Here is a 17,500-nt window from a genome sequence, read left to right as displayed (position 1 = left end):
ACACACACACACACACATATATATATATATATATATATATATATAGAGGTTATACGTTTACACACACACACACACATACATATGTGTAAACGTGTACTGACGTAAAGAACATTTAAAATTAAAATGTTTAAATTCAACGTTGTTTCACGCTGTTAATGGTAGCCGAATTGATATGGTCTTTGCTAATCGATCCAGAGATGGCTCGTGTTGCCGAGTTCGAATCTGTCGACTCGTGTTAATCGTGACACCCTGCACTGAAGATTATTTTTGAAAGGATGAAACACTAATGTCTGTAGATATTTAATTATTATAGTAAAAAAATAATTATATATATTTATATATATGTATATATTATATGTGCGTGTATGTAATTTTATGTTAATATATATGTATATATTATTTGTGTGTTTATGTAATTATATGTATATATTATATGTGTGTGTATGTAATTATATGTTAATATATATGTATATATGTGTGTATGTAACGTTACCCGATTACCCATATAATATGATGAGAATAATGGGAATAGTATTCCGACGAAATCTATATATCAGTGAAAATGTGTGTGCGCGATTGTGTAAAATTCCCTACCAAAACACTCTGTCAATTTTGGGTCTAGATACTCAATATTTGACATAAGGAGTATTGAAATTTAGGAAAATCTTTTTAATCGGTTTTCGGCTGTCAAGGGGTTTAAGTTCAACGATTTGACCTTTGAAAACTCTACCAAACGCCTCCGCCAATTTTGGGTCTAAATACTTTAAATTTTTAATCTAGGTTACTTGGATATGAATCAAACTTTTTAATTTGATTTGAGTCCCCCCCAAATGTTATGGAGTCAAAATTGGGGTCAAAGCTAAAAATATTGATCTCTGCGGTCTCTACCAAATTACTCGGCCAATTTCTTATCTGAACATTTGAAATTTTACATAAAGGGTATTCAGATATGCGACAAGCATTTTAATCAGTTTTGGGGGCGAAAATTTTAGTTACAAAAGGTTATAGTTGAAAGAGTTGACCTTTGCAGATTCTACCGAATTCCTCCGCCAATTTTGGGTCTAAAGACTGTAAATTTTAGATGTAGGTAACTTGGACATGAGTAAAACTTTGTATTTTGTATGAAATCAAAATAATAAATGTTAAGGGGTAAAATTTAAAAAAAGAATTGGCCTCTGCGGTCTCTACGAAATCACTCAGACAAATTTTGGTCTAAAAATTTGAAATCTTACATAAAGTGTATTCACACGTAGAGCAAGCTATGAACAGTATGTGGGTGACTATGATGCTCCTTATTGGGCACATTGAGAAGTGATACACGAATTACCATTAGCGTATAAGCGATGCTCTTTGTGTAAACAAATCGAGCAGAGGTAGTTCGGACGATGTCAAAACATTGTTAAAACTCATGACTCACGCAGCAGCCGCCAATAGCCTAGTGGTTAGGAGACGTGACTGTCGGACAGACGGTCAGCTTTCAATCCTGCCTTGAGGTAGTTGCCTGTCTAGCCACACTGATGAGCTGTGAAACAGCGAAACAGTACTGTATGTGGATGACTATATATATATATATATATATATATATATATATATATATATGTGTGTGTGTGTGTGTGTGTGTGTGTGTGTGTGTGTGTGTGTGTGTGTGTGTGCATAACGTTATGAACAGTATATAGAGACCGAGCAAAGTATTTTCCTGGGTAACCTGTTAGAAAGTTATTTTCCTTTGTAGTCAAAGAGTTTGAAGGATAGTACACACACACACGCATATATATCATTATTTATTTATTCATTTCTAAATAATAATTATATATATATATATATATATATATATATATGTGTGTGTGTGTGTGTGTGTGTGTGTGTGTGTGTGTGTATAACGTTATGAACAGTACATAGAGACCGAGCAAAGCCGGGCTTAACTACTAGTAGAGGAATAAACGAGGAACAAAGCGATTTATGTGTTCATCAACGTTTCGTCTTTATTTCGAGACTTCCTCTGGATGAATGAAATTAAGAAAACAAAACACCAGTACAAATATTCGAAACTATATTTTTGATGTAATGAAATGGGACAGGGTCATCCATTTCATTACATAAAAAATATATTTGAAATGTGTGTACTAGTGTTTTTATTTTCTTAATTTCAATCATCCAGAGGAAGTCTCACAATAAAGACAAAACGTTGATGAAAACACACATACACACACATATCTATCGATCTATACTCCTATAAATTAATTTTTCTTTTGTGTGCGTTGATATTCATATTAAAAGCCGTCTTTTCTATTTATTTAAAATGAAAATACAATTTTCTTATATATGGCTTGTGGAAATGCATTCACTAGCAAAAGATCTAGCTAATTTGCGTATTCTTTTAAACATTCATTTTAATTAATTCCCTATTAGTTTTTTCGGTTTTCATCTTTAGTTAACTATGATATGTAATTATATTCATGCAGATATTCTACATGATTTATACTTGCATAATATTTGCGTAAAAGGTTTACATTAAACACAAAATTGTTTCCATATATATTTATGTATACGTATATATTTTTATTTAATCTATATATCTATCTATCTATCTATTTATCTATCTATCTACCTATTAATTAAAAAAATATATGTATATATATCTGTGTATCTATAAAAATGAACGTGTCTGTGTATCTGTCTGTCTGTGTATCTGTCTGTCTGTGTGTCTGTGTGTGTACATTTCCCTACGCAATAACTCTCTTAATTTTAAATCTAAAGACTAGAAATTTGATATACAGGGTACAAAGATTTTTCCAAATCTTTGTGATCGGTTTTCAGCCAGAATTTGGCTGTTAAGGGGTCAAAGTTCTACGATTTTATCTTTGAGAACTCTATCAAACTCCTCCGACAATATTGGGTCCAAATACTTGAAATTTTAGATATAGATTTCTTGGACATTAATCTAACTTAATAATAGAATTTGAGCACAAAACAATAAATGTTAAGGAGTCATAGTAGTGGTCAAAGTTAAAAAATTGACTGCTTTTTTTTTTTTTTTGCTCTACATACAGTTGCTAACGCCCGGGCAATATATATATATATATATATATATATATATATATATATATATATATATATATATATATATATATATAAACGTTACACATTTACACACACACACACACACACACACACACACACATATATATATATATATATATATATATATATATATATATATATATATATATATATATATATATATATATACTTAGTTATATTTTTGAAAAAAAAAAACATTTTAGCAGGGTGGTTTATTATAAGGGAAAATTCTGAAAATAAAATCGTACTATTTATATTTTTTATTTTCTGAAGTATTTACCTCATCTAAACTTTCTGAATATATATATATATATATATATATATATATATATATATATACATTTACTATCACACGCAAGTTGTTCGTCCCTTTAATGTACTAGTTTTTACTGTTTCTTGTTTTTTTCCTCTGACTGTTTCCTTCTGCTGAATAAATGAATACATAAAATGAATAGCAGTTTGTGTAAAATATTTGAAGATCTGATCGGACTCGTGTTATAGAAGAATTTTGGTAAAGACATAAAAAGAACATGCTGCTGCATACAGCAATGACGTGAATCGACATCAATATTATATTTTCTGTTCTCCCACGTCTACGCCCACACCATACCGCCCCCGTACTTCGACTTTCTCACTACTCGAAAAAGACGGATATTTCGAACGATTTCAACGATCCATAAAAATGAAATAGTGACACACATGGACCAGATGTCTTTTTTTTTTTTTTTTTACAAAGGAATTATTACTTATCAAGGCCAAGAGGCCACTCGAGGATAAGGGTTAAAGAGTGTACGGTGGTCAAAAGGACAATGTCATAGCAATCGTTAGAAGTGTAAATTTGGTAAATAACTTGTTTACATTGGACTTGAGGACGGCCATATAGTACTCAGCTGGAAAACAGGTAAACGCAAGAGAGTTCCACAGGTGTGCAGTTCTTAGAAAGATGGTTTGTTTATGGAATCTACGTTGTGTTTACAGCCAAACGAGTGTTTGTTTGGCGAGTGGGGAGCATAGATTGGAGCTCAGACGAGCACTTGCCATGAAAATAACGATAAAACAGAGACAGACTTACAACGCCTCTTCTGTGAGAAAGAGGTTGCAGGGAAGAGAAAAGGGCCCCCCCCCACTAGGCTACGAAGTCTATTCTGGACTCTGTCAAGGCAGGGTAAGAGTTTCCTAGCAGCTCCTGCCCAGATGTGACAGCAATACTCCATGTGTTACTGTCACTTCTACCTCCCACACCTGCCTTATTCATCAGTAGAGCAGTGATATTTAAGGGGCCACTAGTCTTATAAGCATCAGTCGAAATATTACATATTAGGGGTTCATGTGTGAATGGTTATTAAGTTAGTGCTGTGACCCTGGAAGGGTCACTAAGGAAAACACGGACACGGAGATGAGTTAGAAAAGGTAAAATCTATTGAAACAAAAAACAGTACATACAAAGAGTAATCGTCGTAGTAAGTAGCGCCAAGATGGCGGACTAAGAAAGTACACTGACCACATCGTAAGTCGTACTTTCGGTTTATTTCTACAGTTTGGAAGAGTTCATCTTTAGCGCACGAGTAAGGGTGAATTTTGTCAAGAGTAACATTAAGTGCATGATAGCAAAAGTCTATAAAACAGTATCGCTCCCCGGGTTGAATGAAGGATGTGTGATCTAAATTTGAGTCGGAGACTAGAAGTCAAACGCGAAAAAAGTAAAAAAAATAAACGAAAACCGGAAAGAACATAAAGAATAACGTCACGTTCTCAAGCTGAGAGAAAACTAAATGTTTCAGACAAGCTTTCCCGTGAAAGCCTTGCGAACGAGACACCGTCAATAATGTAGACAACTCGATCGCTTAAACGGAATGTTACATCGATGTTGTCTGTACTGGGGCGCATCTAATTTCGTTAGTTAAGAAAGCGGACTTAAGGAGTAAATCATTAACCAAAAACATTAATCTCTCTTTCCTAAGTCTGAAACCTTGGAGAAACTATCATTAAACGTCTCTTTGTATGTAATTCTTTATGAAAAGGTGTTTTGTTCCACTTAGTTAAACGGACAAGGCTATCAACGGTTACTCAAGAAACGGCGACAATGCAGATAAGGGTCGGCGTCAGACACGGCGGTACAAGACCCAAGCACACCCCCGTACGTATGTATAAAAATATTTCATCTTTGTTGTTAAAAATCTTACAGAAATGGTGTCACTTCATAGAAATTAAAATGGCGAAAATACCATATACATCATACTATACCATATGTATTATATAATGTACATTATACCTTATACAATATGCATTATGCGATTCACATTATACAAACAATATTTTTATTTATTTATTATTTTTAAAACAGTAACTTACTGACATGCATGTTTCGAGGTAACTGCCTCTCTTCAGCGTAGCTTGACTGTTTCTAGGGATCGAACGCCGGACCCTGTGCATTACAGTTCGGCGCGTAATCCATTACACTATGAAGCCACAGATAATTGTAGTGCTCATTTTGATCGATCATAAAATTCTGTACATGTATTGTTAAAAATATTATTTGTTTACATCCAAATGAAACAAAGGCGATTTCCTAGGAAAACATCTTCCAGTTGAAAATGCTAGTTAACTTTATTATCTTTCAAAAAATCAACAACAAATCTACATATACACTGTACCATATACAATATACCTTATACTATATGCATTATACCATATACTATATACAATATACCATATACCATATACTATATACATTATGCCATATACTATATACGATATGCCATATACTATATACATTAGGCCATATACTATATACTATATACCATATACTATATACATTAAACCATATACTATATACATTATGCAATATACTATACAATATACCATATACTATACACAATATACCATATACTATATACATTATATCATACACTATATACGATATACCTTATGCTATAAACATACCGTATATTATATAAATTATACCATACACTTTATACAATATACCATATGCTATATACATTATACCATATACTTTATACAATATACCTAATACTATAAATATGCCGTATTCTATATAAATTATACCATATACTATATACATTATACCATATACTATATACAATATACCTTATACTATAACCATACCATAAACTATATAAATTATATCGTATACTTTATACAATATACCATATGCTATATACAATATACCTTATACTATATAAATTATGTCATATACTATATAAATTATATCATATACTATATACATTATACTATATACTATATAACATATATAATATACTATATGCATTATACCATATACTATATATGCATTATACCATATACTATATATATTATACGATATACTATATACAATATACCATATACTATATACATTATGCCATATACTATATACATTATACTATATACTATATACAGTATACCATATACTATATACAATATACCTTATACTATATGAATTATGCCATATACTATATACAATATACCATATACTATATACATTATACTATACACTATATACATTATACCATATATTATATACATTATACCATATACTATATACATTATACCATATACTATATACAATAGACCATATACTGTATACAGATATCATATAGATTTTACTATACACGTTATTCTAAATTGAATGCTTCTGCCAGATTTGTAGAATTCCAGTCGAATTATGGAATATTGTTGTTATATGCCATCGCCAATACCGTTATGTTGACACAAAGTGAAATCAATATGGCGTCGATATAAGAAATATATATATACACGTGTGTGAATTAAAAAAACAACAACAAAAGTTGAATTACCTTGGTAGCCTGTTATTCCTGGCAGAAAACATTTTTTGTGTGTGTGTTTCTTTATTTTTTTGTTGACTTTATTGTTTTTTATTTATTTATTATTATTTTATTATTTACTTTTTATGCCGGGAATCGTATTTCTTTAAAAGCATCTTCTTACGTTAATTTCTGATTGTGTACATCCCACGCTGCCACCATGTTATGAAAAAAAAAAGATAAGTTGTTAAAACGGAGATATTGTTGTCATGTTAATGATTTATGGACATATCTATAAAAGATAACATTAGACATTTTCGCTACGGCATGTTGTTTATATTGAAGTCCGTGTTCGTGTGTTCCTACGCCAAAGGGTTACTATCCTTGCGGGTAGGAAAGTAGTTCTATGATATCGCTCTAGTTGTCCCAAAATCGACCGTCTATTTTAATGTAATTGGTAACTTTTTGTATAAACTTTTTCTATGAAATATGTTCACCATGTTAAAAATACACTATGCATAAAATTGTATTGCTTTATATACATTATACCATATACTATATACAGTATGCCATATACTGTATACAATATACCATATACTATATTTTCCCGCATAATTTGATCGCAAGGCAAATTAACTAAACAAAGAAGTAAATACGATTTAGTGTACATGTGCACCGTCTGTTTCCCTACAAATTTCAAATCTATCCTTAATATCTCTATAAACATTATAGAGCATTTCTTAGAGAGAACTTGAATGCCGACTGTCCTCGAATATCTAAGGTCTTTTTGTACAGGGGTTAATCACGTCAACATGACACGAGGACCATTTTCCCTACATATAAAGCTTGACTAAATATTCAAAATCACATAGTATTTCGCGGTTCAAATAAGACCTCGTCATGGATAATTCTCGAGAAATGGTGAATCTTTTTCAAGTGAGGCAATCCCAAGTACCAGCACGGAGCTGGGTACTTCACCAGGCAAGAGAATTTCTTATCCTGGAATCTCGTAAGACAAAAGACCACAAGAAATATACACCATAACTTATTAAAATGGTCAGTTGGGGAGAGGAAAATTATGTTCCTAACTTCTTTACTAACTCGGTGTTTAATAAGTAAATGAAAACTTTACTGAAATATTCGAATATTTATGTATCTCATAGATTTCTGAGAACTTCGGTTGAAGTAATATGAAACAGAGGAAAGTGTCATTTGCTGAACTGCTGAACGTATGGGTTCTTTGAATTCAGTTCATTATCTGCCCCTAAACTTAAACTGATTCCGCTTCCCATTCTTTTAAATTTCTAAATTTTTTATTAGATATTTGATGTTTTAAAAACAAATGTTCAAATGACTGTAAAATCCCTTTAAAATCCCAATTGATCAGTAATACAGTTATTGCTAAAAAATAAAACAAATATAACGACACACACACACACACACACACACACACACACACACACACACACACACACACACACACACACACACACACACACACACACTTGCCAAGGTCCAGAGGCCACTCGATGATAAGGGTTAATGAGCGTCCAGTAGTCAATGTGAAAATTTTGTAGTAATCGTTAGTAGCAGAAATCTGGTAAATTGAGTTATCTAAGGCGACGGCTCATCCAGAACGTGTTGACGCTGGACTTGAAGACGAGCATATTGTAGTCACTTGGAAAACAGGAAAACGGAACAGAGTTTGATAGATGTGCGGTTCTAAGAAAGAAGCTTTGTTCATAGAATCTATGTTTAGGTTAAGGCACAGATAAAGAGTGGGGAAATTATTGATAATGGTTTTTGCTAGACGAGTGTTTTTCGTGAAAATCGGGCCGGGGGGGCACCCTAGATTACAGCTCAGACGTAGATTCCATGAACAAAACTTATTTCTTAGAACTACAGGTCTGTGGAACTCTCTTCCGTTTCTCTGCTTTCCAGCTGACTACAATATGGTCGTCTTCAAGTCCAATGTAAACAAGTTCTTGATGAACCGTTCCCTTTAAGTAATACATTTACCTAATTTCCACTACTAACGATTACTATGATATTGTCTTATTGACTACTGTACACTCTTTAACCCTTATCCTCGAGTGGCCTCCGGACTTTGATAAGTGGTGACTCCTTTGTAAGAAAAAAAAAGGCTATATTATCATTTGTTTTAGCAAGTTTACATTGGTATGCCTTGTTTAGTATATATTAGAGTAAAACGAAATGCGGATAATTTTCCTTCTTAAGATAATGAAACTTTTGAATGTGATGAGACTTTTGCAAAAGTAACGAACATAAAATTCATTGATGTTATAGGTATATCGGGAAGCGGACTGGCTTGTCTTAAAGTCGTTGTTCATTCATTTGTAGACAATTAATTGGGGGTTGTCAGTTTTGCTGAAAACTTTTTCCTTCGTTCTCTAACTTTTTCCATCATGCACGGATCCTTTAAAATTTATTCACAAATAAAATTATCGCTTGGTTTCGATGGCCGAATTTATGAAATTTATTTAAAACATGTTCTGTACTTCGGTATTTTTCTTAACTCCTCAATTGCGACAGAAATGATTTTCTTCTGTGATCATTATATTCTTGTAACGAGAAACCCGGATGTGCATATGTTCATCGTATTAGTCGGTTGAATAAAAAAAATGTCTATCGATTGTCTTAGCCACATTCCCCTCTCTCTACATAGGTTTCATTCTTTCCCAACTCATATTTCACGTTTTCCCTATTTACATTTCATTCTTTCCCAATCCACATTTCATTCTTTTCTTATCTACATTTCATTCTTCCCCAACTCATATTTCACGCTTTCTATATCTACATGTCATTCATTCCCAACCCATATTTCACACTTTTCCTATTTACATTTCATTCTTCCCCAACCCATATTTCACGCTTTCTATATCTACATGTCATTCATTCCCAACCCATATTTCACACTTTTCCTATTTACATTTCATTCTTCCCCAACCCATATTTCACGCTTTCTATATCTACATGTCATTCATTCCCAACCCATATTTCACACTTTTCCTATTTACATTTCATTCTTCCCCAACCCATATTTCACGCTTTCTATATCTACATGTCATTTCATTCCCAACCCACATTTCATGCTTTTCCTATTTACATTTCATTCTTTCCCAACCAACATTACACGTTTTTCCTAGTCATGCATTACTTAACCATGCTCCAGGCTTTTCCTGCTCACATTTCATTTTTATAAACTAACATTTCACTGTTTTTTTACCCATATTTCACTCTTTCCCTTACCTTATATCACTCTTTCTCTTCCCGTATGTATTCATTTCCTACCAACATTCTACTACTTTACTACAAAGATTTCACTTTTTTCTCATCCCTATTTTGTTCTTCTGTACCTGTTTTGTTTTTTCTTATCTATATTTCATTTTTCTCTACACTTCACTTTTTCCTTATAAACATTTGTTGCAATCTTTTTTATTAAAAGAGGGTATGATTAAAGAAATTTTGAAGGTTCTATTTATAGACACTGGTGATAGGATCTGATCAATCAAATGGAGCCACGTTCTGCTAGCAACCAATCAGAAACCGGAATTACTCCATAAAAATATTGGATATTTTAAAATTCCCGCACAAATTTTTCGTGTCCACACGAGAAAAATCTTTGCTTTTTATCTGTAAAATTTTAACTTCTAAGACTTATACAAATAAACTACCAACCGAAAATTCTGTTTAATCTCCAAGACTTGTACAGATCAGTTATCAACCGAAAACTCTTTTTTTTTTCTTCAGGATGTGTATGCAGGGTGACCCCCCCCCCCCAAAAAAAAAACGTGATATCTCCATTATTTAATCACCGATTGCCCTTATTTTACAGGACATGACAGAATCAACTACCGTGAGTACACCAAGACCCCAGTGGGAGCTGGGACAAAGAATACACTGTTAAATTTCATTCGGACAAAACACTAAGAAACGGGGCCTAATTAGAGTTGGGGTTCGTTTTTTGGGGTCACCCTGTAGAGTAGCTACCCATCGGAAATTCTTCTGAAATTAAATATGCCTTTCAATTCAAAAGGTTATGGGCCCAGCGAAACCTTTAATTCGATGGATCGGAATCAAAATTCGAATTGTTGCAGGTGAAATCTTTTAGTTATTTATGAATTCAAAAACTACACAAAGCAGTTCAGGCACAACCTGAAAATCGAAACGGCTCTGAATTTATTGAAAAGAACGCAAGGGATTTTGCGTCCTGACATTAGCTGGCTTGAACTTTCAACGACTGAATAACACATGCACGCCCAAAATGGTTTGTCTTTGTGGATCCTTAATTTAGCCAAGATATAAATTATGCAAAACCACTAATTATCTAACAAGTTTCGCACATTCTTAATTCGATGTATGAATTATAGGTACTTGTACAGTTTAATCAAGACATTAAAAAATGAAAATCTCGAACCAAAGTTATATTGTACGTATCCGTTCTGGAATGAAGTTCTCCGAAAAGAAAATTCACTTAATTTGATCAAGCAATATTTTTTTTACAGCGAAAAAACAATTTGTTATGATAACGATCCAAAGGTAACCATGTTTCGATTTTTAGGAAGAAAAGCTATTATTTAACAATGGGGGAAGTGTCGGCGCTTTAGACTGAGTTATCCCCCCATGACGTGTTCTAAAAATCCAAGCATAGTTCAGCGTGCAGTCATAAAAAACGTGCTTTTCCGCTATAAAAAAAAAAAAAAAGCTACCCGGTCAAATTGAGTGAAATATTGTTTTCGGAGAACTTCATTCCATAACGGATACATACGAGGAGCGTGCAATAAGTAATGCCCCTGACCCACTTCCAGTTGTCTGATCTAGCTGAAATTTTGCATGTGCAATGATTTATATCTCTATGGGTTATGTGGCAAATTACAGCGCTGAACTAATTGTGATTTCTGTTTTACAGGTGTTTGAACTGAGTCAGGTGTGAAATGGAGCCTGTTAAATGTCGAGCAGTGATCCGGTTTTTGTATTTGAAAGACACACCACAGGAGACTTTTGATGAAATGAAAAAAACTTATGGTGATAATGCCCCATCATATGACCTTGTAAAACGCTGGCATCGTGAATTAAAACATGGCCGGAAGTCTGTGGAAACAGCTCCCAGACCTGGTCGCCCCCTCTTCTGCCATTGATGAGGCATCTTTCCGTCAAGTTGAAGCTGCCATTTTGGAAGATCGGCTTATTACTATTCACCAAATAGCCAAGATGTCAAGATTAGTACAGGGTCTGTGGAAACTATGATTCATAACCATTTGCATATGCATAAGGTGTCTGCCAAATGGATTCCCAGGTTGCTCACACCATTCCAGAAGCGAGAACGCGTTGAGTGCTCGAGGATGAATTTGGAGATGTGCAAAGAAGATGAGTGAAAGTTTTTGAAAAGACTGATTGCACAGGATGAATCACTATGATCGAGAGACCAAAGCCCAGTCAATGCAGTGGAAGCACTTGGACTCACCACCTCCAAAGAAGGCAAGGGTGTAGCCCTCCGTTGGCAAGGTCATGCTCACAGTCTTCTGGGACCAGAACGGAGTAGTGATGACAGATTTCCTGGCAAAGGGTACCACAATTACAGGAGCCTATTATGCTTCACTTTTGAGAAAATTAAGAGAAGCTATCAAAATCAAGAGGGGGGGCAATATCAGCAAAGGTACCCTGCTCCTGCAGGACAACGTTCCGGTCCACAACTCGCATGTCGCCAGATCAGAAGCACGGGCGTGTGGTTATGAAATCCTTCCCCCATCCTCCATACTCTCCTGACTTTGCACCCTCTGACTTTCACCTCTTCCCAGTCATGAAGTTGTTTTTGAAAGGAAAGCGTTTCCCAGATGATGCAGCCTTGATTTCTGAAGTCACGTCGTGATTGGAGGACCAACCTGAGGTGTTCTACAAAACGGTCTCCAAAGCTGCATCAAGCGATGGGAGAAATGCATAACTCTGGGTGGTTCCTATGTAGAGAAAGACTAATAACTGTGCCAAGTTTCGTTGGTCTACTCTTATGGGAAGTGGGGCAGGGGCATTACTTATTGCACGCCCCTCGTACAATATAACTTTTTCCGATATTTTCATATTTTAATGTCTTGATTAAACTGTATAAGTACCGAATTTTATAATTAAATATCCCAAGTTATAGAACTTTGAAAATGTCACAAAGAGAATTTAAAAGCGATTTTATATATTACACTTTGCTCCTTCAACAACTGGTATAATATTTCTTTCTTTTAGCGATCATGTTGATTTTTAAGTTCATTTTTGAGGTTCTAATATTTATTTATTTTTTGCATTCGTCTCTATTTAGGCCATAATCATTCGAAATGGCAACATTAATGATAAGAGCAACCCTTTCAAGTTTGTTCCACACGAAAATGTCGGATTTGATAACTTGTCTTTGATGTACCTTTGATGCGCTTTTTGTCATAGAACATTGTTACCTTTCTGCTTGATTTTATCTTCGCGGCTTTTAAGCCTCTTCTTTTTCTTCTTTTTTTTTGTTACTATAACGATTTTCATCAAATCTGACGGCTGACCCTGATTGACCCTTGTCATAGCTGGAGAGTCAATTCTAGAGATAGGAAGGCTTACACCATCGTTTTTCTCTTCTACCTGGTGTATAAATGGTTTGAAGGAGCCCTTTTTAAATCTCGATGTCGGTCTGCCAATATTTATTCTTGGTTTTAGTCATATTTTCATATGGGTTCCTCGTTTTGTACAGCTTTTATTTTAATTTTTTTAAATTTAAATATGCCCTCTATTGATAAACTAGCCTGGGTGCCCGGTGTTGCCCGGGTGTTTGGAGGTGTGTGTTGAGCAAAAAAAAAAAAAAAAAAAAAAAAAGAAAAATAAAAGTGGTTGTAATCAGGCAGATTCGAACCCGTACCACGAAGGAGGAAAGGAACGTGAAAAAAAACTAAAACAAAAAAAAACAACAAAAAAACGTGGTCTTTGCTGTTGCGTCCATCGCCAAACCGAAACATACGTAGGTTTAAATTAAGGCTAGTCAATCGAAAAGAGGGGATGACTTTCGAAAATATCGGCGAAAACAGCGACCCCTCCCTGTAGAAAAGTGCCCAGTTGCGGGCGAAGAAATTAATATTTTTAGCCAATTTTTCGATATTTGTCGTCCGGAGGGTAGGGTTTCAAAACGATACCGATCTCGCGAAAACCCATCGCCTCTGTCGAAAGTTTTAGACATACATACATACATACATACATACATATATATATGCATACATACATGCATACATAATACATGCATACATACATAATACATACATACATACATACATACATACATACACTTAAACAGACAGGTGAGATTAACATTATAGATGGTCAGTCTCCGTCCACAATCCTGCTTTAGGATACAGTATAAAATTTTTATGTTTTAACATTTGGTCAAGGTTTACTTCTAATGAGAAATATCCTCATGTCAGGGCCTCTGACAAACCCCCAAACAGAGAGACCGAGCACACCTGAGGATTGTGTCGAATAGGCATTCAAGTCCTCTCCAGTAGGCATTCAAGTTCTCAGTGGGTATATGAACAGGTGTATGCTGAAACGAATGCTGATCATTCTTCAATGTCTGTCATGGCGATTGAATTACTTTCCCTAGTTCATGTTATTATATATTAGTCATCGTTTAAATCTATATTGCACCCATATTTTTATATGCTGTAAAAAAATAATAAAGCTGTTTATTTTATGTCACTAAATTATTTTGTACTTATCTAAAGGCAGATAAATATTGGATTGCAGGTTGAATGGGAATTAAAATTCTAGTAATGTGTTACCTTCAATCTTGGATGATGTCCTGACCAGCAGGCAGCTATGCTTTTACAGATATTGACAAATAAAGCTAGTGCTAGAGAAATGCTGGGTGAGCCTACGAGAAAGTGTTGTAGTAGTAAAATGCTCACTTTAAAGTTGTAAATTATTCATTAGTAAAAAAACATAAACAACAGACAAGACTAATGATGAGTTGGCGACTTTAAAAGAAAAAGAAAAAAAAGGAAAAAAACTTGCGCAATTATGTATAATATTTGGATTGAAATACTAAATGGACTATTAACAATATTGAAAATAGTTTTTTTTTTAAATCTCATCAAATAAAAAAAAAATGCGTTATTTAGATCCTTCCCCGAATAAAACACATGCTGCCTAAAGACTCACACACAAACACACACACAAACATATATATATATATATATATATATATATATATATTTATATATATATATATATATATATATATATATATATATATATAATAAAAATTACAATTACATTTACCAAAATGACCCAAGATGGTAAAACTAAATTATATTATGAATATTAAAGAATTAATATTTATGAAGTAGTCTCAACCAGACGTAAAAGCTCGATAAAACCAAATAGGAGATAGAGCTGATGAAAATTTTTTATTTTTTATTTTATATTTTTAAAAAAAATTATTTTTTATTTATTTATTTATTTTTTCCATTTAGTGTCTTTTAATAACTCTTGCTGACATTTTCTTACGTAATAACCTGTACATTTTAGTGGACCTCTTTCTTGCCCTATTCGTGCCTTTTAACGTCATTTTGTCTGAGTCATTTTGACATTTGCTTTTCTATTTTTTATTTAATTCTATCACCATTTAATTTTTTTTCTTCTCCTTCACTGATTTTTTTCTCTTCTTCACGGATTTTTCTTAATTACACTTCGTCTCGGCAGCCGTGTCAAATGCATATCTTATTTTTCTTTTATTAATATTATTGAAATTTTTTCCCCTTTTCCTTGTACAAATTTGTGAATTATTCCACGGATTTCTGCCTTTTGGATTATTTTTGACCATCTTCCAATTACGTGATTTCCTTGGATTTTACTTGTGCGAATGGAAATGTAATTAACTTTCTGGGATTTATATTTTTGGATTTCCCTTCATTGGATACTTTACCTTTCACCAGATTATCCATTCACGTGAAATCACCTTTTTCTTTACCATATTCCCTCTGCTTCACTTTTTGTTATCAAGTAAGATCTTTGACTTACTTGCAGTTTCATCAAATACTTTTGTATGCAAAATCCGATTCCGCATTTTGCTAATTCCTACCGTCTGTTGAGAAGGAAAGTATTTCTTCGAAACTCCGCGGATTAAGAACTATCCACTTATTAAGTGTTTCCTTTTCAGATTAAATATGTTTTTAACTCTCTTTCAAAGTGTTTTTAACACGTTTTATTAACTATTTTCTCTAATTATAAGCTCTATCCCTGTCAAACGCATATCTTATTTTTCTTTTATTAATATTATTGAAATTTTTCCCCTTTTCCTTGTACAAATTTGTGAATTTTCCACGGATTTCGGCCTTTTGGATTATTTTTGACCATCTTCCAATTACGTGATTTCCTTGGATTTTACTTGTGCGAATGCAAATGTAATTAACTTTCTTGGACTTATATTTTTGGATTTTATAGAATATATATATATATATATATATATATATATATATATATATATATATATATATATATATATATATATATATATATATATAGAGAGAGAGAGAGAGAGAGAGAGAGAGAGAGAGAGAGGGAGAGGGAGAGCGAGTGGGGGGAGGGAGAGAGATACTATTTGTTTTTGTTTTGCGATACGTTTTGAATGAATTCAAATATTTACGAGCGTGCATTTTTACCTAAATGCGAGTCGGGAATAATTTTCCCTTTAACCAACTTGGTACCCTCATATGGGGAGCGGCATACAAATTGTTTTTAAAATATAATTATCCACTGACACGTGTTTCGTCGTCTAAGATTCAGCCAATCAGATGAGTCATAGACAACGAAAAACGTGTCAGTGGTTCAAAAACAGTCTACAGAAAATGGACTCTGATTCATGAATGTATGATAGGTTATGAAAAGGAAGGGTTGTAAAGACACAGCTTCGAATTTGGGTGTATAAAAACCAAAGCAAAATATGATGAAAGTAAAAATAAAATAGATAAACCCCATAATTTATTATACCATACCTGTTCACACTGGAACACTTATATTAAAAAACCTTGTTAAACTTTGTGACATATTTCCATTCTATGGAGGTCAGGTGCGAACGAACACCCCATAATTTTATTGTACCATATTTCTTCAAACTGAAACATAATTATCAAAGTATACTTACGTAGATAGATATGAAAAGTCTTTATTAATGTTTGTGCCTATTTCCATTCTATGGAGACCAGGCGCGAACACAGACCTCACAATTTTATTATACCATCCTTATTTAAGTTAAAACATACTACTCAAAGTATTCTTGTGTACATCTATATCAAAAACACTTGTAAACGTGTTTTTATTAATTTTTAAATTTTTTATTTCCATACTTTGTGGACCAGGCGCGAACGCAAACCCCACAATTTTAATGAACCACCGTTCTGTCTGATCAAACATACCCATTCCTGTGTCTCGATACATTTTCTATCATTATATGTCATCAGTTTTTGAAAATAGTCTACCATATAGGAGCCTATTCGTGACCAGCCATACACAAACCCACACGCACACACACAGACAACTTTATATTATATATATATATATATATATATATATATATATATATATATATATATATATATATA

This window comes from Euprymna scolopes, chromosome 29, assembly GCF_053919585.1.
Source record: "Euprymna scolopes isolate OS-2025 chromosome 29, ASM5391958v1, whole genome shotgun sequence".
Lineage (NCBI taxonomy): Eukaryota > Metazoa > Mollusca > Cephalopoda > Sepiida > Sepiolidae > Euprymna > Euprymna scolopes.
Note: the sequence above shows the minus strand (reverse complement) of the source record.